Source organism: Pristiophorus japonicus, chromosome 8 (assembly GCF_044704955.1).
Source record: "Pristiophorus japonicus isolate sPriJap1 chromosome 8, sPriJap1.hap1, whole genome shotgun sequence".
Classification (NCBI taxonomy): domain Eukaryota; kingdom Metazoa; phylum Chordata; class Chondrichthyes; family Pristiophoridae; genus Pristiophorus; species Pristiophorus japonicus.
This window is the reverse complement of record NC_091984.1, coordinates 198,965,784-198,990,312: the sequence shown is the minus strand read 5'-3', so window position 1 is coordinate 198,990,312 and position 24,529 is coordinate 198,965,784. Positions and strand designations below refer to the sequence as shown.

The 24,529-nt window shown below is 45.3% G+C and overlaps 1 long non-coding RNA gene across 1 annotated transcript; it reads left to right on the top strand.

Moving 5' to 3' along the window:
- Nucleotides 1–511: 511 nt before the first annotated feature.
- LOC139268278 (uncharacterized) lies at nucleotides 512–24,214 on the top strand. The gene is made up of 2 exons (XR_011594004.1): nucleotides 512–599; nucleotides 23,178–24,214. It is a non-coding gene; the product is annotated as an uncharacterized lncRNA (long non-coding RNA).
- Nucleotides 24,215–24,529: the final 315 nt, after the last annotated feature.

Here is a 24,529-nt window from a genome sequence, read left to right as displayed (position 1 = left end):
ATGCGCATGCGCTGAAAACCGGCTTTTCCGATCTGTCAAGCTCCAGCTCAAGATCCTCCGCATCTCGGGAGCACGGACATTTGCAAGGGTAAGATTGCAATATTTACCCATATCTTGCCCAGCAAATGTCCTGAAAACTCTTGCGCCTGATAAAACCAGGCGCATGGCCTGCTTTTACAGGCATAAGAGTTTTAAAACACACAAAAATATATAAAATAAAATTTAAAAAACACATTTTATTGTTAAAAACCCTGCCCACTACAGTAAGTTTATTTTAAACTATAATTTAAAAAACTTCTTTAAAAAATCGGATTTTTTTTTCTTAAACATTTATTAACTTTAATTTCAATTAATTTTAATTATGTGAGGTGTGTTTTTTATTTTTGTGGTGTTTAGTGTGTTTGTTTTTTTCATTAATAGCAATGAGAACTCGTAGATACGGCGTTCTCATTGCTATTAATGAGAAAGCTGTGGAATACTGTACCTGATTGGCTGAGCAGTCACACGTGACTGCACCACCTGGAGGACAGGAGCGCGCTTCGTAGCGAGGGAAGGTAAGGCCTCCCCACCAGAATCCCAGGCTCCTCCGGGATCACCAGGTACTTTTGTAAAATTTCTCCGGTCAGAGGCGTTTGTCTGAAAGAAGCCTCCGACCGGAATTTGACACTTTATGCAATGTGTACATGGTAACTTCTTCCAGTATAGCTCCTATTCACCAACAATGCAAGTCTTAAGTCGTAAATTAAGTTATGTAGCTCCAACTGTTCACAGTGAATACTAAGATGAAAATGTTCCCATATATATTTCTACCATGATTCACCATGATTCACCCAGGGCATTCTGCGGGGAGAGGGTAAACAGCTAGAGGTCGTGCTCCGTATCGGGACCAATGACATAAGTAGAAAGAGGGATGAGGTCCTACAGGCAGAATTTAGGGAGCTAGGAAGAAAATTAAAGGGTAGGACCTCAAAGGTAGTAATCTCCAGGTTACTACCAGTGCCACATGCTAATGAGAACAAGAATAGAGAAGGTTAGAGAGGATGAATGCGTGACTGGAGAGTTGGTGTAGGAGGAAGGGCTTTAAATTCTTGAGGCATTGGGACCGTTTCTGGGGGAGATGTGACCTGTACAAACTGGACAAGTTGCACCTCAACAGTGCCGGGACCAATATCCTCGCGGGGAGTTTTGCTTGTGCTGTTGGGGAGAGTTTAAACTAGCTTGGCAGGGGGATGGGAACCTGAAAATAGATTCAATAGGGTAGGAAGTAAAGCAGAAATTGGATAGCAAGAATTTAGAAAGTGAATCTGTAAGACAGAGGAAACAAGGGTTAGTAGGTAGTAATCAAGGAGGTCTTCCTGTACTGAATGGTATATACTTTAATGCAAGGAGTATAGCGAATAAGGCGGATGAGCTAAAAGCACAGGTAGATACTTGGGAGTATAACATTATAGCCATTGCAGAAACATGGCTGAGAGGCAGGTTTGGCAGATAAATATTCCTGGTTACAGGATTTTTAGACAAGACAGAGAGGGGAGGTAAAAGTGGGGCGGGGGTGGGGGGGGGGGTTGCGGTATTGATTAAAGAAACTATTACAGCAGTGAGGAGGGATGATATGTTAGAGGAATCATCAAATGAATCAAATTCAAAAATAAAAAAGGGGCGATCACACTGCTGGGCGTGTATTACAGACCCCAAACAGTGGAAGGGAGACAGAGGAGCAAATATGTAGGCAAATTGCTGTGAAGTCCAAAAACAGGGTAGTAATAGTAGCGGATTTTAACTATCCAAATATTGATTGAGACAAATATAGTGTGAAGGGTATAGAGGGTACAGAATTCTTAAAATGCATTCAAGAGAACTTTTTTAGTCATTATATAACAAGCCCAACATGGGAGGGGGCGGTTTTGGATTTCGTTTTGGGGAATGAAGCTGGGCAGGTTGAAGGGGTATTAGTGGGAGAGCACTTGGGTGCCAGTGACCATAATACAGTCAAATTCAAATTAGTCATGGATAACGACAAGGATCGGCCTGGAATAAAAGTCCCAAATTGGGGAAAAGCTAACTTTACTAAGTTGAGGAGTGATTTGGCCACAGTAGACTGGAAACAGCTACTTGTGGGTAAATCAGTGTCGGAACAGTGGGAGGCATTTAAGGAGGAGATCCGGAAGGCTCAGGCCAAACATGTGCCCTTGAAGAAAAAGTGTGCGAATAACAATTCTAGAGCCCTCTGGATGTCTCGGAACTTACAGGGGAGGATAAAGAAAAAAAAGGGAAGCTTATGTCATATACCGACAGCTAAATACTATAGAATCTTTGGAGGAACATAGAAAGTTAAGAGGTAAAATTAAAAAGGATATTAGGAATGCTAAGAGAGAGCATGAAAAATTCTTGGCTAGTAAAATTAAGGAAAACCCAAAGATGTTCTATAAATATATATTCAGAGCAAGAGGGTAACCAAAGAAAGGGTAGGGCCTATTAGAGACCATGAGGGTAATCTTTGTGTGGAGGTGGAAAATGTTGGTATGGTTCTTAATGAATACTTTGCATCTGCTTTCATAAAAGAAAGGGGCAATACAGATACTGCTATCGAGGAGGAGTGTGAAATTCTGGATGAAATAAACATAGTGAGAGAGGAGGTATTAAGGGATTTAGCAGATTCGAAAGTAGATAAGTCCCCAGGCCTGGATGAAATGCATCCCAGGCTGTTGAGCGAAGTAAGAGTAAATAGCAGAGGGCTTGACCATCATTTTCCAGTCCTCTTTGGATCTGGGCATGGTGCCGGAGGACGGGAGGACTGCTAATGTGGCACTCTTGTTTAAGAAGGGAGAAAGGGATAGGCCGAGTAATTACAGGCCTGTCAGCCTAACCTCAATGGTGTGAAAATGATTGGAAAAAATCCTGAAAGACAGGATAAATCTACATTTGGAAAGGAAAGGATTAATTAGGGACAGTCAGCACGGATTTGTTAAGGGAAGATCGTGTTTGACTAACCTGATTGAATTTTTTGAGTAGGTAACCAAGAGGGTCGATGAGGGTAGTGCGTACGATGTAGTGTATATGGACTTTAGCAAAGCTTTTACTAAGTTCCCGCATGGTAGACTGGTCACGAAGGTTAAAGCTTATGAGATCCAGGGCAAAGTGGCAAGTTGGATCCAAAATTGGCTTAGAGGTAGGAAGCAAAGGATAATGATTGATGGATGTTTTTGTGACTGAAAGGATGTTTCCAGTGGAGTTCCGCCAGGGCTCAGTACTGAGTCCCTTGCTTTTTGAATATAGGGAGTATGATTAAGAAGTTTGCAGATGACACTAAAATTGGCTGTGTGGTTGATAATGAAGAGGAAAGTGATGGACTGCAGGAGGATATCAATCTAGGGTTGACTGGCAGAGCAGTGGTGAATGGAATTTAATTTGGAGACGTGTGAGGTAATGCCCTTTGGGAGGGCTAATAAGGAAAGGGCATAAATATTAAGCGGTAGGCCACTTAATAGTGTAGATGAACAAAGGGACCTTGGAGTGTTTGTCCACAGATCCCTAAAAGTAGCAGGCCAGGTGGATAAGGTGGTTAAGAAGGCATACAGAATGCTTGCCTTTATTGGCCAAGGCATAGACTGCAAGAGCAGGGAGGTTATGCTTAAATTGTATAATACTCTGGTTAGGCCACAGCTGGAGTACTGCGTGCAGTTCTGGTCACCGTATTATAGGAAGGACATGATTGCACTAGAGAGGGTCCAGAGGAGATTTACTAGAATGCTGCCTGGAATGGAGAATCTTAGCTGTGAGGACAGATTGGTATTTGTTCTCATTGGAACAGAGGAGGTTGAGAGGAGACCTCATTGAGGTGTACAAAATTTTGAGGGGCCTGGATACAGTGGATAGCAAGGGCCTATTTCCATTGATGGAGGGGTCAATTACGAGGGGGCATAGTTTTAAGGTGGTTGGTGGAAGGTTCAGAGGGGATTTGAGGGTAGGCTTCTTCACGCAGAGGGTTGTGGTGGTCTGGAACTCACTGCCTGGAAGGATGCAGAAACTCTAACCACATTTAAAAGGTACTTGGATGGGCACTTAAAGTGCCATAACCTGCAGGGTTACCGGCTTAGAGCTGGTAATCGGGATTAGACTGGATAACCTCTTGTTGGCTGGCGCAGATATGATGGTAAGTGGCCTGGGGTTTTTATCTGGTTTTTGCCTCTCCCAGGAGATCACATGGCTCCAGTTGGGGTGAAATGTAGAATGTTTCAGTGTAAGGGGTGTCGCAGTTGTGTGGGGTGGACTGGTTGGGCTGGGTGCTCTTTACCTTTCCGCCAGTTCATAGGTTTAAATGTAACCTTCAGAGCTGCTGACCGAGGGCCATGCGGCTCTTTGTCGGCCGGTGCGAACACGACAGTCCGAAATGGCCTCCTTCTGCGCTGTGAATTTCTATGTTTCTATATTAACCTTGTGCAAGGCTTGAAAAGTGCAGGCAAATATTGACCAGACAGTAATGAAGCAGACTCAGACTTCCCTGAAGCAAAGTACTGAGCCTGCAATTCTTGATATTTTCAGCATTGAATCTAATTTAAAACTGTATCAGCAAAGATTATGTATTCATGCAAATGATCAGATTAAGAGGTTTTCATGTATTTTTAGCCAATTAAATTAATTTAACCAACTTATAATCAGAAAAAAACTATTGTGCATCAATGTGTAACATTTAATTAAACAGTGTAGCAGGATTAGTTAAGAAAAGTTAATAGATTTTTACGTGAATTATGTACTTTCTGTGTTCAGGCTATATATTCAAATAGCAATATTCATAAAATTAGCATAATGTGGTGTAGTATTAATATTAATGTAGGACTTCTTGTAATACCAATAAAATGTATATTTTCTCCTGTGCACTTTCCGATGTATTTTCTGATCCTAGTGCTGAAGTGGCAAAACTGATCTGGAGCGCAGCGAGCTTTGTGCTCATTGAAATCCTGCACGACCAATCTTATGCAATTTCCTTATGTGAACCTAGCTAAATATTCATAGCAAGCTCCTGGCCTGACTGGGAATCAAAAAGTTGTGCCCGGCCATCAGGGGTGTGGCTAGAATAGGCGTGGATGAAGCTGCATCATCCGAAGACATCCACATGTACACTGACAACACCCAGCTCTACTTCACCATGACCTCTCTCGAACTCTCCACTACTTCTGGGTTGTCACGCTGCTTGTTCAACATCCAGCCCTGGTTGAGCAGCAAATTCCTATAGTTAAACATTGGGAAGATCGAAGCCACAAACACCACTCCCTAGCCACCAATTCCATCCCCCATTTGTCTGAGCTGGAATTAAACACAAACTTTACATAAAATGATAAAATGAGTATAGACAGAAAGTAAGATAATAAACAAACAGAATCTTCAAATACAGCACAGTCTCAGCCAGAATTTAAGTTAACATTAAGGGCTTTGAGGTAAATATAACACAGCGGTGAACAGCGGTATAATATTTTCTGATGAATCACATTGTCTGGTAGAACATATATTGCTATGGCACTCGCCCAGTAATAGATAAAAATGCATTTCAACAATAAACCTGATCTGTATATAATATGCTTTTGTGATGGTTCCAAAATACATTGTAGAGAACATTTACAGCAGTCATTTTTAAGAAATATGATTGTCAAGCTCTATGTTGTACTCTTCTATGGTGCCTTTTTATCATGCAACTAAAACTATGAATTCTATCTGATGGATAACCAGATTGGTGTATAGTGTCTAGTAGCTCAGTCTCAGCTCATTCACCCTCCAGGTGTTGCTGACCTTGCTGCTATCTTCCTCCTAAAAGGTGTGAGATTTTCAGGTAACATAGATATCTCTTATGGCTCAGGACCAACGTGCTCAGTAGGATCAGGTGATTAATAACCTCAAATTACACTTTCAAAAAGGTAACAAAACAATATTTTTGTTGTAATAACTTAACGAGATAGTCTCAGAATAAAGGGCCGCCCATTTAAAACTGAGATAAGGAGGAATTTCTTCTCTGAGGGTTGTAAATCAGTGGAATTCTCTGTCCCAGAGAGCTGTGGAGGCTGAGTCATTGAATATATTTAAGGCAGAGATAGACAGATTTTTGAGCGATGATCTTATTAAATGGCGGAGCAGGCTCGAGGGGCCAAATGGCCTATTCCTGCTCCTATTTCTTATGTTCTTATGACAAAGAAATACTCCTTTTTTCCTTTGAGCCGGAGCTGTACTTTGATTGCGTCACTGCAGGGTTTGGATACAAACTGCTGACAGGTGTATGCAAGGGATAACATAAGATAATAGAAATAAAAAAGGGCTACTCATCACCAGCTTTCTTCACCATTTAAGTCTGCATATACCCCACATATATTATATTCATATCAATGCTGGCTCAGTACCAAGTATGTATATCTCTACTCCCTGCTTAATCAGGAATCCATCCATTTCTTTCTTAATGCTTAAATTGAGTTGACATTCCCTCTGCTACCTGATCGTCTGTTCCATAAAGTAATAGCTTTAAGAATAAAGAAGTCATGAATATTTCAGCTATGTTTCGCTTGCTTCTTTATTTCATAATCCTCTTTTCACTGATGAATTATCTAAAGCCCAGGAACATTGTTCTTTAAATCCTTTCTGAACTAAAAATCATAGACTGCAGTATTAGTGGAAGAACACTGAATATGTTTCTATCACATTTTTACTGTCTATTATTTTAATGCAGGAGATGGCCCATCAGTTTGTTATTCCACGCACTCTAAGATTCTGCTTGTTATGCAATTACTGCTCTGTAACCGGACAATACCATTAACTGTCTCACCCAAATCTTTTCTAGTTCTATCTTCTTTAATGCCACACCATTCATTTGATCACAAATACAGGTTAATGCAGATTGTTAATATTAAATAGAATTAATGTTATAAATATAATTTGCTCTTCTTCTAGCCAGTTTCTAAGGGACAGAAATTGCGAAGCGCCCTGTTTGGGGTGGTAACTTTTGCGGGAGAGCGAAAGCATCGCCGGGTGCTACGCAATTGATTCCGACGGGAACTTCCACTTTAATGCTCCAGGAGGGAAGTGGAGCACTAAATCAAGCGCTATCACTTCCCTAGAGCACTAAAGGGAGCGAGAGGGCCGGTCCGTTCTGCACTGCCGGTCTCACAGGCTCCTTCCCTCCCGTAAAGGGAAGGGCCAATGCTGTGGTCATTGGAGGCTAAGGCTGGGAATGGTCAGTGATGGCTCCTGCTATACGCACTGACCAGCTCCAAGCACTCTGAGAGTGCAGGACTGGTCAATCACGGGCTGGAAATATTTTTTTAAAAACAGCACACTGGGGACATTATTAAATTTTGGCCTACCTTACCACCTGCCTTTAATTCACGCTCCCCAAGCGGTCGGCCGAGGTGCCAATGCCTCCTGTAGCTGCCGTTGTTAATGCCTGCCGATACTGCAGGGGGCAGAAGCAAATATTACATCCAGGACAATAACGGGGGGCTGCGCACCGGATGACATCACGATCTCCGGGGCGCAAGAGATCGAGGTAACTTTTAGCGCCAGCGCTAACCCACCATGGAAGTTCGCGTGGGTCGCTGATTTTGCCACGCTCGGTTGATAAGCCCTTAGCGTCTCGTTATCGCCCCCCGGAGGCACTAACGGAAGGGACGAAGGAGGCCAATTTCTCCCCCTAAGTATCTACAGATCTCTTTAAATAGCATTCACCTTGAAATGTCCTAAATTATCACTTGTGATTAGATTATCCCATTGAGCATGTTGGGGGGAGGGGGAGATCGGGCCATCTGTAAATTTACATTATATTTACAATATCTTGATCAAGGTCACTAATAAATAGTATAAGTTCCAGAGACTGCAAAACCGATCTCTGGAGATTCGGCTGGTCACAGTTGTCCAAGTGGAATTGCTAACATTGATAACACCTGTATGTTTCCTGATATTCCTATCAACTCATTATCCAATTTAATAACTACCTCTTTTAGTTTTCACTTTAGCACAAAGTCTCTGTCAGCTTTGGTACCCAATAGCATCTGCTGTTGAGAAGACATCTCAGCTTATGTGAATTTGATTGGCTCGATCAGCCTTAAATTGAGTGTTATTTATTTCAGATCTTTAGATTTATTTTACAATGGGGGGAAATTACATGTTTTGGTACGAATCTTGGATCTGAGAAAATTGTTCAGTTTGCCACTGATTTCTTGGAGGGGAAGCATTTTAATGTTTCTGATCAGGTTCCAAGTTGGGCTTAGATTCGTTTAATCAAAGTGACTCTATGAACTGAATCCAGATCATGCTTAGTTATCCCCTATTCCCAAGCTTACTTCAAAGAGAGATTCCGAAGGGAGCTTCAGTTCATGTTTATATAATGCTGTCAGTGTTTAGGCCATTTCCAGCAGAGAGTTATTTTGCTTAAGAATGAAAATGGCATTGAATTTTGGCAAATGCTTGCACAGGACTTATTTCCAGCATTAAGCGGCCAGGTCCTTATTGGAGTCGGGCAAAAGCGGAAGGAAATGAAGCTCTGATTTCGTGCTATGCATGTGCGGAAGAATGATGTTCTGCCTCATTACTTTGTGGGTACATTGTGCACCTCCCTTACTAAAAATTTATATAGCGCCTTTCACAACCACTGGACAACACAAAAAGGTTTACAGTCAGTTAAGTACTTTTTGAAGTGTAGTCACTGTTGTAATGTGGGAAACTAACAGCAGTGATGGGCTCAATGTTTGGAAGGAAGAAGATTCCAAAGGTAGCCTTTTTTTCTAAATTTTGGTTGTTTCCAGAGTGGTTGATTATGCATTTTTCTGAGATGTATCAGAGCAATTAGTTAGAGGTTTACCCTTAGATTACACAGTGTTATGAGGCCTAAAGCAATATTGCAAAGAGTTACTATTAACACTTAACTTATTTGGAAAATGTCATGAATTTAACAGAGCTCTTGATGTGCTATTAATCAATAGCTACTTATTTAAAATATTACTTGTCAAAATGCTTCTCCACCTCTCTTTAAAAATTAAACTTGAAACCACAACTCAGAATTTTCTCAGAGCTACTCCCACTCTGTTGAGTATGAATAAAGAGTCTGACTGGATACTGTGAGCTCAAAGTAAAGTGTGACCGTAGTCTTTTATTGCAGGTCTCCAGAGTGCCTCTCCAGCCTGTGAGGCCTCCTTAAGTACCTGTGCTCCCAAGGATTGTAGGATCCCTTAAGACTCCAGGGGATGAGCCCTCTGGTGGCTGTACAAGGTACCGGTATATACAAGTTTACATACATAACACTCCATCGCTGTAACTTCACCGGAAGTGCGGTGGAAACCCCATTTACACAAAATTACAGGTGTGCAGCAGGATGAGCTCCAAGAAAATTCTCAGCCTTTATTTAGTTTTCTTGATTTGTTGCACTTTTAGGGACTGACATTTTGATGTGTCATCTTCTTTCCTGGGCCGTTCCAGTGACATTGATTAAAGGGACTACATGCATGTTTCTCAAGTTAGTTACATCAACTTTAATGGGATCTGGTGCTTCAGACTGGTCTCAGTAGATGGGCAATGTTGGTAAATTTAATATTATCGTAGGTTCAGCATTATTGGTAACTCTAGTAAGGGAATCACGTGCCTCATTGAACGCAACAGTGCTGGCTAAATTACATCTGGAGCTTATTATTGCCCTCATCTGGAACTGAGTTAGAAGGTGCAAAAAAGATTTACTAGGGTGATGCCAGAACTGAGAGGTTGTACCTATCAGAAAAAGATTGAACAGGCGGGACTAGTTCTCTCAAAGAGAAGATCGAGGGCTGACCTGATAGAGGTCTTTAAAATTATGATAGGGTAGATGTAGTGAAGTTGTTTCCACTTGCAGGGGGAACAAGAACTAAGGGCCATAAATATAAGATAGTCATTAATGAATCCAATAGGAAATTCAAGAGAAACTTCTTTACACTTCAGACACTGACATGATGGGGAGTTAACCACCCTTGAAGGTGGTGTCATCAACAAAGAGAACATTGCTTTTGATGACATATACCATATCTTTGATCAAGACAAGAAACCAAGTGGCATCAAGCACACTTCGCTGAGGGACTCCTGCATAGCTGTTGCAATGAGAAGATTAATGCCCCTTTTATCATGATCTGGTGTTTCTGTTGTATGAGAAAATTAAATATCCAGGTTAGAAACTCACCCCATATACAACATATGCCATATTCTTTGGAAAGCCATAATTAATCAAAGACTCAAGAAATGTCAGAACTTTGTGCTGGACATCAAAAGAATCGATCCACTGCAAAATCATAAGATTCAGGGTCAACTCACCTGGTCTGATTCCAAGTGGATGACCAAACAGCAGGTTGTTGCCATTGTGATGTTGCAGCTGACTTAAGTGTCTTGTTTACTGTGACTTTTATGAGCTTTGATATGTTTGGAAGTATGTACAGTGCAGTTAGCTTGGATATGACTTTGATCCCAACTTGTTGATCAATGCAATTGTTCCTCCTTTCCATTTGGTTTGGAAATCATTAACTAAGGACATTTAAAATAGACTAGAGAAGGGAGTAGATAATTCCTCATCCAGAGCTGTGAAAAAAATACATATTTGCTGTTTGCATCAATAACTTTTCATGGATCAAAGTTTCTAAATAGATGTTTTACTTTCTTGTGCCTGATTTTTGTTTTATGTGGGTGAGTGGAAATAATTAGCATTTAAGCCCTTGAATAGCTGAATGTTAATCCATATAGATCAGAGGTTCCCAAATGGTGGGCCTGCCCTTCTAGTAGTGTCACAACAAGGTTATCAGGAAGGTGCAATAAGGCTGGACTGGCCTAAACTAATAAGTATGAGAGCCACTGAAGAGCCTTGAATAGCCAGAGGAGAAGCAGCATGAGTTTTTTTTCAGCCCAGCGTGGGATGTTTGAATCCCTGCCAAATTTAGGGGGCTGAAATTGCCCCTTTCTATAAGGGCCATGGCCGCCTCAAAGAATTGCCCCACAGGAGCAGATTGGCTGCCGGCCGGGGCCCTCGACAGCTTTTTCTGTCGGTACCCTTTTTGTGGCTGGGTGGCGCGGCCACCCTTAAAGGGGAGGTGGAGCTGCCAGAGACTCCATTTTATTTTTTATTGTCGACTGACTGCCAGGTCGGGCCGACAATTATGCCCGCAAGTTTGGTCAGGCCGCCAACAGGCAGCCTGGCACCCCCTCTTGGGTGCCAGGCCGTTGGCCCAGCCGAAACCCTCCCTGGTGGCCCAGTGTTTGCCACTAAAGTGGCTGCAGAGTTCACAGTGGCTCTCCCCTTTAACTGAAGGCAAGGGACATTGTGACACGTCAGCACGATGCGGCATATCCGCGTAGCGCTGACGTCATCAGTGTGGCGATGATGACTTGGAGCGTTGGCTGCTCCGACCCACCCCCACTTCCATCCCGCTAGTGGCGACCACTCCGACCCGACCGCGCTTCCGTCCCTCTCCCGGCACCAACACCGGTCTGACCGGAAACAGCTGAAAATCGGCGGAATGTCCCATGCATTGGGGCAGACGGAGCACCTAAAAACCGTAGGTGCGCCCCCTTTTGGGCAGAGGGCAATTTTGGCCCCTAGAAGTGGATGTTAAGCCTATCCGAGCTGCTTCATTTCAAACTTCAAATGAATACTCAATTATCTTGACAATCTCATTGAAACCATAGAGGCCATTGTCCATTTTTCCATATGACTAACGTGTATGCTAAATATGCTAGTAATTTTTTTTGGATCACTGCCATTCTATCCACATTAAAACCAGTAATAAATGATATAACTAAGCAGTCAAGTAGTACCAGATTCATCCTCACTTGGATATTAGTGTCATCCTTAAGGCAATGAGCTAACTTTATAACAATTCCTTTTAATTTTAAGCTAGCAATTTTAATTTGAAAGTACTTTTCAAATGCAGATTCTTTGATTTCAAAGGATCTATTTGTAAACTAGGCTGCTGTGGTCTATAGACTAAAGCTATAACATACAGGTCATATATACCTTGTTCATTGATCTGAAATTTCTAATCCCATATATGCTGTTTGAGATTGGCATCTATGCATCTTTAAGCAACAATTCTTTCATTTTTAACAATTGTGTTATTTTTTTCATTATAATAGTAGCACCTATTTTCCTGTTTACATGTTCTTTTGTTATCTGTCATGGGGGTCATGTTATAAAATATCTCTTTCATGGCAAATCAGGTTGACCTATTAAAAAAAAAAGAAACAGCAAATAGATTTGTTTAAACAAAGATCTCGGTTAAAAATGTTTTTTGCCATTCAGTCCTGTCTTTCCTTCTCTATTGTTTTCAAAGCAATTGAGGGAGTGCAGCGAAGGTTCACCAGATTGATTCCGGGGATGGCGGGACTGACATATGAGGAGAGACTGGATCAACTGGGCCTATATACACTGGAGTTTAGAAGGATGAGAGGGGATCTCATAGAAACTTACAATATTCTGACGGGACTGGACAGGTTAGATGCGGGAAGAATGTTCCTGATGATGGGGAAGTCCAGAACCAGGGGACACAGTCTTAGGATAAGGGGTAGGCCATGTAAGACTGAGATGAGGAGAAACTTCTTCACTCAGAGAATTGTTAACCTGTGGAATTCCCTACCGCAGAGAGTTGTTGATGCCAGTTCATTGGATATATTCAAGAGGGAGTTAGATATGGCCCTTACGACTAAAGGGTTCAAGGGGTATGGAGAGAAAGCAGGAAAGGGGTACTGAGGGAATGATCAGCCATGATCTTATTGAATGGTGGTGCAGGCTCGAAGGGCCGAATGGCCTACTCCTGCATCTATTTTCTATGTTTCTATGTTTACCCAGAGAGTGGTTAGAATGTGGAACCCGCTACCACAAGGAGTAGTTCAGGCGAATAGCACAGATGCATTTAAGAAGAAGCTAGTTAAACAGATGAATGAGAAAGCAGTAGAAGGATATGGTGATGGGGTTAGGTAAAGAGGGGTGGGAGGAGGCTCGTATGGAGCATAAACACTGGCATGGTCCAGTTGAGCTGTAAGGCCTGTTTCTGTGCTGTAAATTCTATGTAACTATGATATAGAGACACTTCCTTGCATTTATATAGTGCCTTTTATGAACTTAGGATGTCCCAAAGTGCTTTACACCCATTGATGTACTTTTGAAGTGTAGTCACTGTTGTAAGTTAGGAAACACGGCAGCCAAATTGTGTACAGCAAGTTCCCATACACAGCAATGTGGTAATGTATTGGTTGAAAGAGATATATTGGAAAGGACACTGGGGAGCTCTTTTTCATATTGTTATGTCTGTAACGCACTTATGAATGACTCCACGAGGCAATGTGCTGTATTCAAACTGTAGTGACCTTGGTCCTTTATTCGTAACTCCAGAGTGAGGCACAAGCATGGTGGGCAGCCTTTTATACTGGGCCCTGCACACCTACGCAGGTGACCCTCAGGTCTCCCACAGCAGGACCCGCAGTTGGACATCCTCTGCCACAGGTGCAGAAAACCCAGGTCTCCACCAGTTGCACCCTTTAGTGGTGCCAGCATGATATATGCACAGTGTAAACCTTATTGATAGTACATCAGGTAAAAAGTCTCCATCTTATGCAGCTATATAGTGACTACACAGCGAGTATACCTTATAGTCTGCATATATAACATCACTCTCCCCCAAGTCCTTTGTGCCGATTACCTTTGCACTATGTGCTCTGGCTTAGCTCTCCCCAGACTTAAGCGCCAATAGCCCTTGCACCTTGGCTGTGCTTTGGCTTGGCTCACCCCCTGTTAACCACCAAGTCCTTTTGCCACAACGTTGGGATGGTTCAATGATGCAGTGCAGGTTCCAGTGGGTTCTGGGTGTGCTCCATGTGTGTGTCCATGGCTACATACATCCATTCCCCCCTCCCCCCCCACAGCAGGCTGGTTATATTAACATACAGGATCAGACACAGTGCAAGTACAAAAAAAGGAAGTTACAGTTTGTATCGTGACACCTTGGTTCAGTTGCTTACATTCGTTACGTTTTGCGGTCGTGCGCCAGGATTGAGTTTGTCTTGTATTCAACCAGCATTGTAACCCATGTATAAACTGACCTAAGTTGTACACCGTGAGAACACTGACCACTAGGCCGGAGACACTCCTAACCTGGACCTTCAGGTATAAAAGGGGAAGCTCCACCCATCTTGATCACTTCAGTGCTAAGGAATAAAGGACAGGTCACAGACTGACCTCTCAAGCATGGGCCTCGTGTGCATTTATACTGTGTAGTAAGGACGTATCAATGGCGACAAGAAACTGGGATTTAAACCACGCAAGCATGGCCACTAGCAGAACAGACGAGAGGTACTGTGTTAAGGAATGGTTGGGACAGAGATTCAACATTGTTAAAGCAGCACACAGTTCTCCAGGCAGACAAGGGCAGTCAAGCATGCCCCAACACGTAGTCGAACCCAGAGGGGGAGTTCGACAGAGACAATGGCAAGCTGAACAGCGATTCACGCCATTGCAAGGGACAATGCAGCCAGTAATGGGGCCATCAACACCTGTTAATGGTGCACTCAAGGACAATAACAGGGGCAGTCAGGGACGATCGACTGGCAAGGGACCTTTTGTTTCAAACCGCAACTCATGCTAGAGGCGTGGAGGCATACATTCAGCCGGAGTTTGCAGAGATGAGCAAAATACCTGCAGAAATGGACACTGGGGGAAATCGCTGGAAGCTGAAGTTCAGCGAGTTCATGTGGAGCACGTGTACAATTCATACACCAGGACGCCACCGATAATGATGAAAGTGCTCCTCAATGGCATCCCAGTATCAATGGTGTTAGACACGGGTGCCAGCCAATCCCTGATGGGTATCAAACAGTTCGAAAAGTTGTGGGCATCCAAGGCCAGAAGGCCAAAATTATCGCCGATTGACGCACAGCTACAGACTTACACAAAGCAGATCATTCCGGTGCTAGGCAGCGCCACGGTAGTCGTGACCCACAAAGATTCGGAGAACAGGTTGCCACTCTGGATTGTCCCAGGGGATGGTCCCGCACTACTGGGGAGGAGTTGGCTTGCTGTCATGAACTGGAAATGGGGCGATGTCAATGCAATTTCCTCTGTGGAGCGAATATCATGCTCACAGGTCCTGGACAAATTTGACTCATTATTTCAACCCGGCATTGGCACTTTCATGGGGGCCAAGGTAGTGATTCACATAAACCCGGACGCCAGACCAGTACACCACAAGGCCAGAGCGGTGCCGTACGTGATGCGGGAAAAGATAGAAGGCGAATTGGACCACCTGTTGAGGGAAGGCATCATCTCGCCAGTCGAATTCAGTGACTGGGCGAGCCCGATTGTGCCGGTGCTCAAGGCGGATGGGTCGGTCAGGATATGTGGCGATTACAAGGCCACCATCAATCGGGTGTCACTCCAAGACCAGTACCCGCTACTGAGAGTGGAGGACCTTTTTGCGACACTATCCGGTGGCAAACTTTTTTCAAAATTGGACCTGACCTCAGCTTACATGACCCAGGAGCTGGCGAGTGAGTCAAAGAAGCTGACCACCATCACGACACACAAGGGGTTGTTTGAGTACAACAGATGTCCGTTCGGGATTCGCTCGGCCACCGCGATCTTCCAACGAAATATGGAAAGCCTCCTCAAGTCGATTCCAGGGACGGTGGTTTTTCAGGACGACATCCTCATTACGGGTTACGATACTGAAGAACACCTCCACAACCTGGAGGAGGTGCTACGCAGACTGGACCGGGTAGGTCTGCGACTGAAAAAGGCGAAGTGCGTCTTCCTAGCTCCAGAGGTAGAATTCCTGGGGATGAGGGTAGCAGCAGACGGGATCAGCCCTACTGCATCCAAGACGGAAGCGATCCAGAGAGCACCCAGACCCCGTAACACGACGGAGCTGCGTTCGTTCCTGGGGCTCCTGAACTATTTTGGTAACTTTCTTCCCAAATTGAGCACGCTGCTAGAGCCGCTACACGTGCTCCTACGCAAAGGTCGCGAATGGGTCTGGGGGGACAGCCATGAAAGGGCTTTTAATAGAGCACGCAATTTGTTATGTTCCAACAATCTGTTAACGCTATATGACCCATGTAAGAAACTTGTGTTAACGTGCGATGCGTCGTCCTATGGTGTCGGGTGTGTGTTGCAGCATGTCAATGCCAAGGGTCAGTTACAGCCGGTAGCTTATGCCTCCAGGAGTCTGTCTCAGGCAGAAAGGGGCTACGGGATGGTAGAAAAGGAGGCGCTCGCATGTGTATATGCGGTAAAGAAAATGCACCAGTACCTGTTTGGCAGGAAATTTGAGCTGGAGACAGATCATAAACCCCTAATGTCCCTTTTGGCCGACAACAAGGCCATAAATGCAAACGCATCGGCCCGCATACAGAGGTGGGCACTCACGTTAGCTGCCTATGACTACACAATTCGGCACAGACCGGGCACCGAAAACTGCGCCGATGCACTCAGCAGGCTCCCACTAGCCACCACTGAGGGGGCTACCGAGCATGATGCTGAGATGGTCATGGCTGTTGAAGCTTTCGGAAGCGAAGGCTCACCCATGACAGCCCATCAGATTAAAGTCTGGACAAATAGAGACCCGCTATTGTCTCTAGTCAAGAAATGTGTCCTGAATGGGGACTGGGCAGCCACGTACAGGGCATGCCCTGAGAAATTTAAACCATTTCACAGGTGCAAGGATGAACTCTCGATTCAGGCCGATTGCCTACTGTGGGGAAACCGCGTAGTCATGCCCCATATGGGCAGAGAGGTGTTCATCAGAGAACTCTACAATGGGCACCCGGGCATTGTCACGATGAAGGCAATTGCCAGGTCACACGTTTGGTGGCCAGGGATAGACGCAGATCTGGAACTTTGTGTTCGCAGGTGCAACACGTGTGCCCAGCTGGGCCATGCGCCCAAGGAAGCCCCCCTTAGCTCCTGGCCATGGCCCGCCGATCTTTGGTCACACATCCATGTGGACTATGCAGGTCCTTTCATGGGGAAAATGTTTTTGGTTGTAGTAGACGCCTACTCCAAATGGATCGAGTGTGACATTTTAAATTCAAGCACATCCTCTGCCACGGTAGAAAGTCTACGGGCAATGTTTGCCGCCCACGGTCTACCGGACATCTTGGTCAGCGACAATGGCCCATGCTTCACAAGCACTGAATTCCAGGACTTCATGGCAGGCAATGGAATTAACCATGTTAGAACGGCACCGTTCAAGCCGGCCTCAAACGGCCAGGCAGAACGAGCAGTGCAGATAATCAAACAAGGGATGCTTAGATTCCAAGGGGGTTCCCTACAAACCCGCTTATCACGCCTCCTGTTGGCCTATAGATCCCGACCACACTCGCTCACAAGGGTTCCACCCGCAGAGCTACTAATGAAAAGGACGCTCAAAACCCAATTATCCCTTATACACCCCACCATGAAAGAAATTGTCGAGAGCAGGCGCCAGTCACAATATCACTACCATGGCAGGAATGCGAGGGCGCGATGTATTGATGTAAATGATCCTGTTTTTGTCGTCAACTACACTGCAGGGCCCAAATGGCTCGCAGGCACTGTGGTTGCCAAAGAGGGAAATAGGATTCTGGTAGTTAAACTTACCAATGGACAAATCTGCCGCAAACATGTGGATCAAACAAAAAGGAGGTTCAGCAACCCCATAGAAGAAGCAGAGGAAGAACACGATATAGAGTTCACTCCACCACAGGTGACCGAACACCGGAACCAAAGGGAGGAGAGCCCAGTCACTGTGGGCAGTCCGGACAGGCCTGAGGCACTGCAAACAGCAGACACTCAGGCCAGCGCCCAACAACCAGAGCCCCAACTCAGGCGCTCTACAAGGGAGCATAAACCACCCGAAAGACTCAACCTGTGATCCCAATAAGACTTTGGGGAGGGAGGTGATGTCATGTATTCAACCAGCATTGTAACCCATGTATAAACTGACCTAAGTTGTACACCATGAGAACACTGACCACTAGGTGGGAGACACTCCTAACCTGGACCTTCAGGTATAAAAGGGGAAGCTCACTTGATCACTTGAGTGCTAAGGAATAAAGGACAGGTCACAGACTGACCTCTCAAGCATGGGCCTCGTGTGCATTTATACTGTGTAGTAAGGATGTATCAGAGTAGATTGCATTCATGGTTCAGTCATGGTAAGCACTGAGGTAGCAGTACAGGTATGCGAGGACACAGGTTCCAGAGCAACCGGACGGGGTCCTAGTCATCTGCTAGCGGGGTGAGTTTGGTTCGCTCACCTAGCCAGGACTCGGGGCCTTTGCCGTTGCCTAGTGGTGGGCAGAGTCACAGATGTGTGTGGCCTCCCTGTCCTCCTTTGAGGGTTGCAGAATCTTCTGCCTGCACTCTAACGGTGTTGGGAACCTGGCTGTTCCAGGTCCCGTTTGGGGAACTCGTTGGTTCTGACCTTTTGCTCCCGGACATGGCCGAGGTAGTGACTGGGTCTGGGGGCTGCACCGTCTCCACCCGGGTGGTGGGCAACGACGGCTGACTGTGTATTGGCGCCATTTTCGTTTCCAAGTCCATGGCGAATAGTGCCATTGGGTACCTAACCCCATCACCATATCCTTCTACTCCTTTCTCATTCATCTGTTTAACTAGCTTCTTCTTAAATGCATCTGTGCTATTCGCCTGAACTACTCCTTGTGGTAGCGGGTTCCACATTCTAACCACTCTCTGGGTAAAGAAGTTTCTCCTGAATTTTCTATTGGATTTATTAATGACTATCTTATATTTATGGCCCTTAGTTCTAGTTCCTCCTGCAAGTGGAAACAACTTCTCTACATCTACCCTATCATAATTTTAAAGACCTCTATCAGGTCAGCCCTCGGTCTTCTCTTTTCGAGAGAACTAGTCCCGCCTGTTCAATCTTTTTCTGATAGTTACAACCACTCAGTTCTGGCATCACCCTGGTAAATAGGGTGGGGATAGGCCTGGGGCAGGGTATCAGGATCAATGCCTTCACTCTCATGAGGTTGCTGGCCTATGACTTGTGGGGACACCTGGGGCCGGGCATCAGGATCAGCGTCTTTACCCTCCTGAATTTGCTCGCTTGCTACTTTTGGGGACACTCTATTCCTGACATCTCGCAACAACATTTTGTTCTTTACATTAGGACGGGTACCGACATCTCGCAACAACATTTTGTTCACAATCTTAATCGATTCGTTACATTGATTGCCATGCATACAATGTCTCTAAGTTCAGTTAGTTGTAGGTCTCCTTTAAGAGAACCCTGCTGGCTTTACCCCAATTAAATCCTTTGTTAGACACCACGTGTTGGTCCCTCAGCATTACACCTCGTGATATGGCCATGGCCATCTTTTTTTCAGCCGCACTGCATCGCTGTAGCAGGAACGCCATCTTGCCTCTGTCCTCGAGATCGACTGCCTTGATCCTTCTCTCCCGCGATTCTGCCACAAAAGCTGGAAGCGTGCCTGTGAATTCGATCTTCTTCCCCAGGAGTCCTGCCACTGGAGCCGGGAAGGTACTTTTAGGTCATTCTGGTCGGATCATTGCCACGCAGTCGTGATGGACGGTCTGTGCCTCAGGTGCTGCGCTGGTCTGTTCTCTGGTGCCTGGCCCAAGTGAAGGTGAGGTTTTGCTCTACCTCTGAGCATGGGGAACATCGATTGCTAGAGGTCTTCCCATTTCGACTGGATCTTCTCCATCCACCTTCTTCCGAGTAGCATTGGACCATCACCTGCAACAATCCACAGAAGTAACTTGTGCACTACGCCATTATGGATTACACTTACATCAGCACTACCAAGGACTGGGATCAGTTCCTTGGTGTAGGTACGCAACTTTTCCTGTACTGGAACCAGCTCGGGTCATTTTTCGTTCCATAGCCTCTCAAAGGCATCCTGGCTCATCACTGACTGGCTCGCTCCCATGTCCACTTCCATGAAGACTGGAATGCCGTTTATCTCGACTTCCATCTTCACTGGAGGACAATCGGTGGTGCAGGTATACACTCCATACACTTCTTCTTGGGGGTGAGCAGCCTCTCTGGCCAAATCATCATACTCCCCGCTGGATTCAAAGTTATCTGCCGACTCTTCTGCTAGACGGTGAGTCATATTTCTTTTACACATATGCTGTAGGTGGCCCTTTGTGTTACAGGCTTTGCATACGTACTCGGCAAACCGACACTGGTGAGCCCTATGGTTTCCTCCACAATGCCAGCATGGTGCTACTCAATTAGCATCTCTCGACGGACTCTGAGTTCTGGAACCCTGAGGTCTGTGCTCTCTGCCCTGGGCAGAGCCACGTTCTACAGTCTTGCCTGTGAAAGGCACCATTCTGTGTGCAGTACTTGCCGGGTTTGAGTCCATAGGATGAATAGTTTGCTTAGTACTGCAGGTCGAAGTCATGAACGCCTGACTGATGCTGATGGCCTTCTGCAGGTTGACTGTGGTGTCGGCAGATAATAGCTTGTGAAGGAGGCCCTCGTGGCCAATTCCCATAATGAAGATGTCTCGCAATGCTTTGTTGAGGTGCGTGCCAAAATCACACGATGCCGCAAGTCTCCTGAGGTCGGCAGCATATTTTGCAATCTCCTGGCCCTCAGGTCTGCGGTGAGTGTAGAATCTGTGCCTGGCCGTAAGGATGCTCTGTTTTGGTTTTATTTGGTCACGAATTAGTTCAGTCAGCTCATCGTATGTCTTATCGTTGGCCTTCGTGGGTGCCAGCAAGTCCCTGGCGAGGCGATGGTCCTCGGGCCCACAACTGGTCAGCAGTATAGCCTTGCGCTTCTCCACCAATGTGTTCGTCTCCCCTGCCAGGTCATTATTGCTCAAACCTTTCCGTGAAGGCATCCCAATCATCACCCTCCGTGAAGTCTTTTAGTGTGCCAAAGGTAGCCATAATCACGTGAAAGTCCGTATTCTCGTCGCCAGTTGTTATGTCTGTAATGCACTTATGAATGACTCCACGAGGCAATGTGTTGTACTCAAACTGTAGTGACCTTGGTCCATTATTCATAACTCCAGAGTGAGGCACAACATGGTGAGCAGCCTTTTATACTGGGCCCTGCACACCTATGCAGGTGACCCTCAGGTCTCCCACCGCAGGGTCCTCTGGTGGACAGCCTCTGCCACAGGGGCAGGAAACCCCGGTCTCCACCAGTTGCACCCTCTAGTGGTGCCAGCATGGTATATACACAGTCTAAACCTTATTGATAGTACATCAGGTAACAAGTCCCCATCTTATGCAACTATACAGTGACTACACAAAGAGTATATCTATAGTCTGCATATATAACACGTACAGTGCCATGGGATTTTTACGTCCATCTGAGAGGGCAACCGGGGCCTCAGTTTAATGACTTGTCTGAATGACGGCACTTCCTACAATGTAGCACTCCCTCCATACTGCACTGGAAAGATGGCCTGGATTACATGCTTGTGTCTCTGTTGGTATATTTTCTTTTAAGAAATGCCCTTTGTGATCCTGTTTGAATCCCTTACTAGCTGATTTTAGCAATATAAAATATCTTAAAAATTCAGCAGAGCAAAAAAATATATATTTTTGTCACACCCTTCTTCAGCTGAGTATGTAGCAATTGTTGAGATCATGTGGCTCCACAAAGGCACAAACTGTTCATTTGTGGACCTTTATTTATCAACGTACAATACACAAACGGGCAACAGTAAACAAGGAAAACATTCTAGGATTTTGAGGTTGGTCAGGTCCTGCCAACTTTAACGGCAGGACCTGATTAACATTTTTTGTCTCCCTTTCCCACCTACCACTGGCCAGATTGAAAGGCTGGCTGTTGGGCGGGTAGGCCTTCAGCACCAAGCTGCAGCCAGGGAGCAGAAACAAGAGATCAGAGGCCTCGAGGGGAGATCAGAAGGGTCGGTGTCGGGGGGGAGATTGGTAGGGCCTGGGGGGGGGGGGGCGAGGGGTAGATCGGAAGAGCCCCAAGGAAAGATTTGAAAGGGCCTTGGGGAGGGGAGATGGGGTGGGGGAGATGGGAAGAATCGGGGGGATGGCCGATCGCTGGGGGGGGTGGGGGGAGGGGGTGGTTGGTGGGAGAAGCAGGTACACTAGATCCAGCTTGTAAGTGGAAACGCACTTGCCTCCTGGAAAAGCAGTCCACGCCTCCCTTTAGCTGATCGTTTTTCCCGAGAAACCTGGCTGGCCAGGGTCAAATTTAAAATGGTGGTTAATTCTGAGGCTGGCAGCCTCATTATAATATTCCTGCGAGTGGGTTCATTACCCGCATCGCCCCCCCACTGTCCCGTATCCGTTACCAGAAGTAGGTGGGTTGTGGCCGGGTTTCAGATTTTTTACATGCCACTAGACTCAAACCCACCCATTTTTGAGGGTTAAAATCCCCCTCCCCCTCCCCACCCCCCACCCATTGTGCTTGTGAGTAAATTACTAAAATGTTTAATTTTTGAATAGGATAAAGTGTCTCTAAGATTGGTAGCAAACCTATAAGTGGAATCACTCATTGTGTTTCTTTCTTTATTCCCACCTCCCCGCTCCAGTAATGAAGACTTTGACATCTTCAATGTGTGTACTATAGTTGCTGCCCGGGTAAAGTTGTTTTAAGGCTCCCCTGATGGCTTGGCTGCTAAAAGCTGCACATAGTTGATCCATCAGACCAGAAGATTTCAGGTTTGACTCCTGGTCTGTGCTGAGTTAATTGATCTCAGCAAGATGGCAGTAGGGATACTACAGTTGGCTCCGGCACCCCTGGTTAGAAAGGAAAACATTTCCATTTCTATTGCCTCCTGTTGAAAAGTGCTTGTGTGTATGTGTACATCAGGTGAGGTTACGATATAGCTTGGCTGTTATGGCCTCCTCCCCATGGATAATAGCTTGCCAACACTAATTGTCCAGGCTCACGCATGAAGAATGATCACTTGGGGAAGTACTGAAGTGTGGCTAGATCTAATAAAGAGTCATATCATCAGATTAAAAAAGGACATGTTAAACCACCAATCATCTCCAACTATAATTGCATGCTTTTTTTCCTTGAAGTGCATTAGGAGTGCAGAATTGTTTAATGTACCCTTATATTTGTCTATCATGCTCATTCTATGGGAAATAATGGACTTACCATTATTTTATGTATGCTTTTAAAAATACATATATTTTCTTCTTTCCTTATGTTTCCTGATGTCATACACAGCTGGATTGCATGAGGAAGAGAGTATTTGAAGACCAGGACCTCAAACCCAGCACCAAGCTCATGGTCTACAGAGCAGTAGTGATTCCCGCCCTTCTATATGGCTCAGAGACATGGACTATGTACAGCAGGCACCGCAAAGCACCAGATAAGTAACACCAGTGCTGCCTCTGCAAGATCCTGCGAATCCATTGGCAGGGTAGGCGCACCAATGTCAGCGTTCTCGCTCAGGCCAACATCCCCAGGATCGAAGCACTGACCAGGGCGGCCCACGTCGTCCACATGCCCATTACAAGACTCCTAAAACAAGTGCTCTACTCGGAGCTCCGACACGGCAAGCGAGCCCCATGAGGGCAGAGGAAACACTTCAAGGACACCCTCAAAGCATCCTTGAAAAAGTGCAACATCCCCACCGACACCTGGGAATCCCTGGCCAAAGACTGCACAAGGTGGAGGAAAAACATCCGGGAAGGCACCGAACACCTGCAGTCTCTACGCCGAGAGCAAGCTGAAACCAAACGTAAACTGTGGAAGGAACACACGGCATCCCAAGCACCATACCCACCCGTTTCTTCAACCACTGTCTGCCCCACCTGTGACGGAGACTGTACGTCCAGAATAGGACTCATTAGTCACATGAGAACTCATTTGTAGTGTGGCAGCAAGTCATCCTCGATTCTGAGGGACTGCCTAAGAAGAGAAGAAGCATGGCAGATAACCTGCTTCCAGTGCTCTGCCAAAAATAGTCTTGAATCAGCCTCTATGATGCCCATAAGAACAGCCTAGAGTTAATCGCCCAGCTAATTGGCAATGTTTAGCCTCCACTCACTCCTCATTAGCATGTCTAAGATAAAAATACCACCAAGGCCAAATTACCAAAGTGATTCTCCATCCTGCCATCTCATGTCATGGTGCATTTGAACAGCAAGCCATTGATTTACCATCTAAATTGAATCTGAACATCTATTTGCCTGTAATCATATGCACATATATAATGGCCACCAGTAACTGGCAGAATAATAAAGTGACTGTTACGGTAACCATCAATGTTTCTTTGATTTTTGAGAATTGAAGGGTAGAAATTACTGTTAACAATACAGGTGGTGAAAGCTGAACATGTCTGTTTTTGTAATTAGTTTAATGACTCCATGTGCACAGTATCTACTATGGATACCAATAGTAATTTCTAACCTCACACGCCGTAATGATATTGTATGTAAAGTATGAAGAAGTTTGAACTGGTAAATTTGAATTGTAGCATCTGCCCTTAAATATTATAGGACAACTGTGAATACAGTGTCTATGATTGCGAGCTTTACATTTCATTGAGTCCTGCCTCGTCTCTTCTAAGTCTG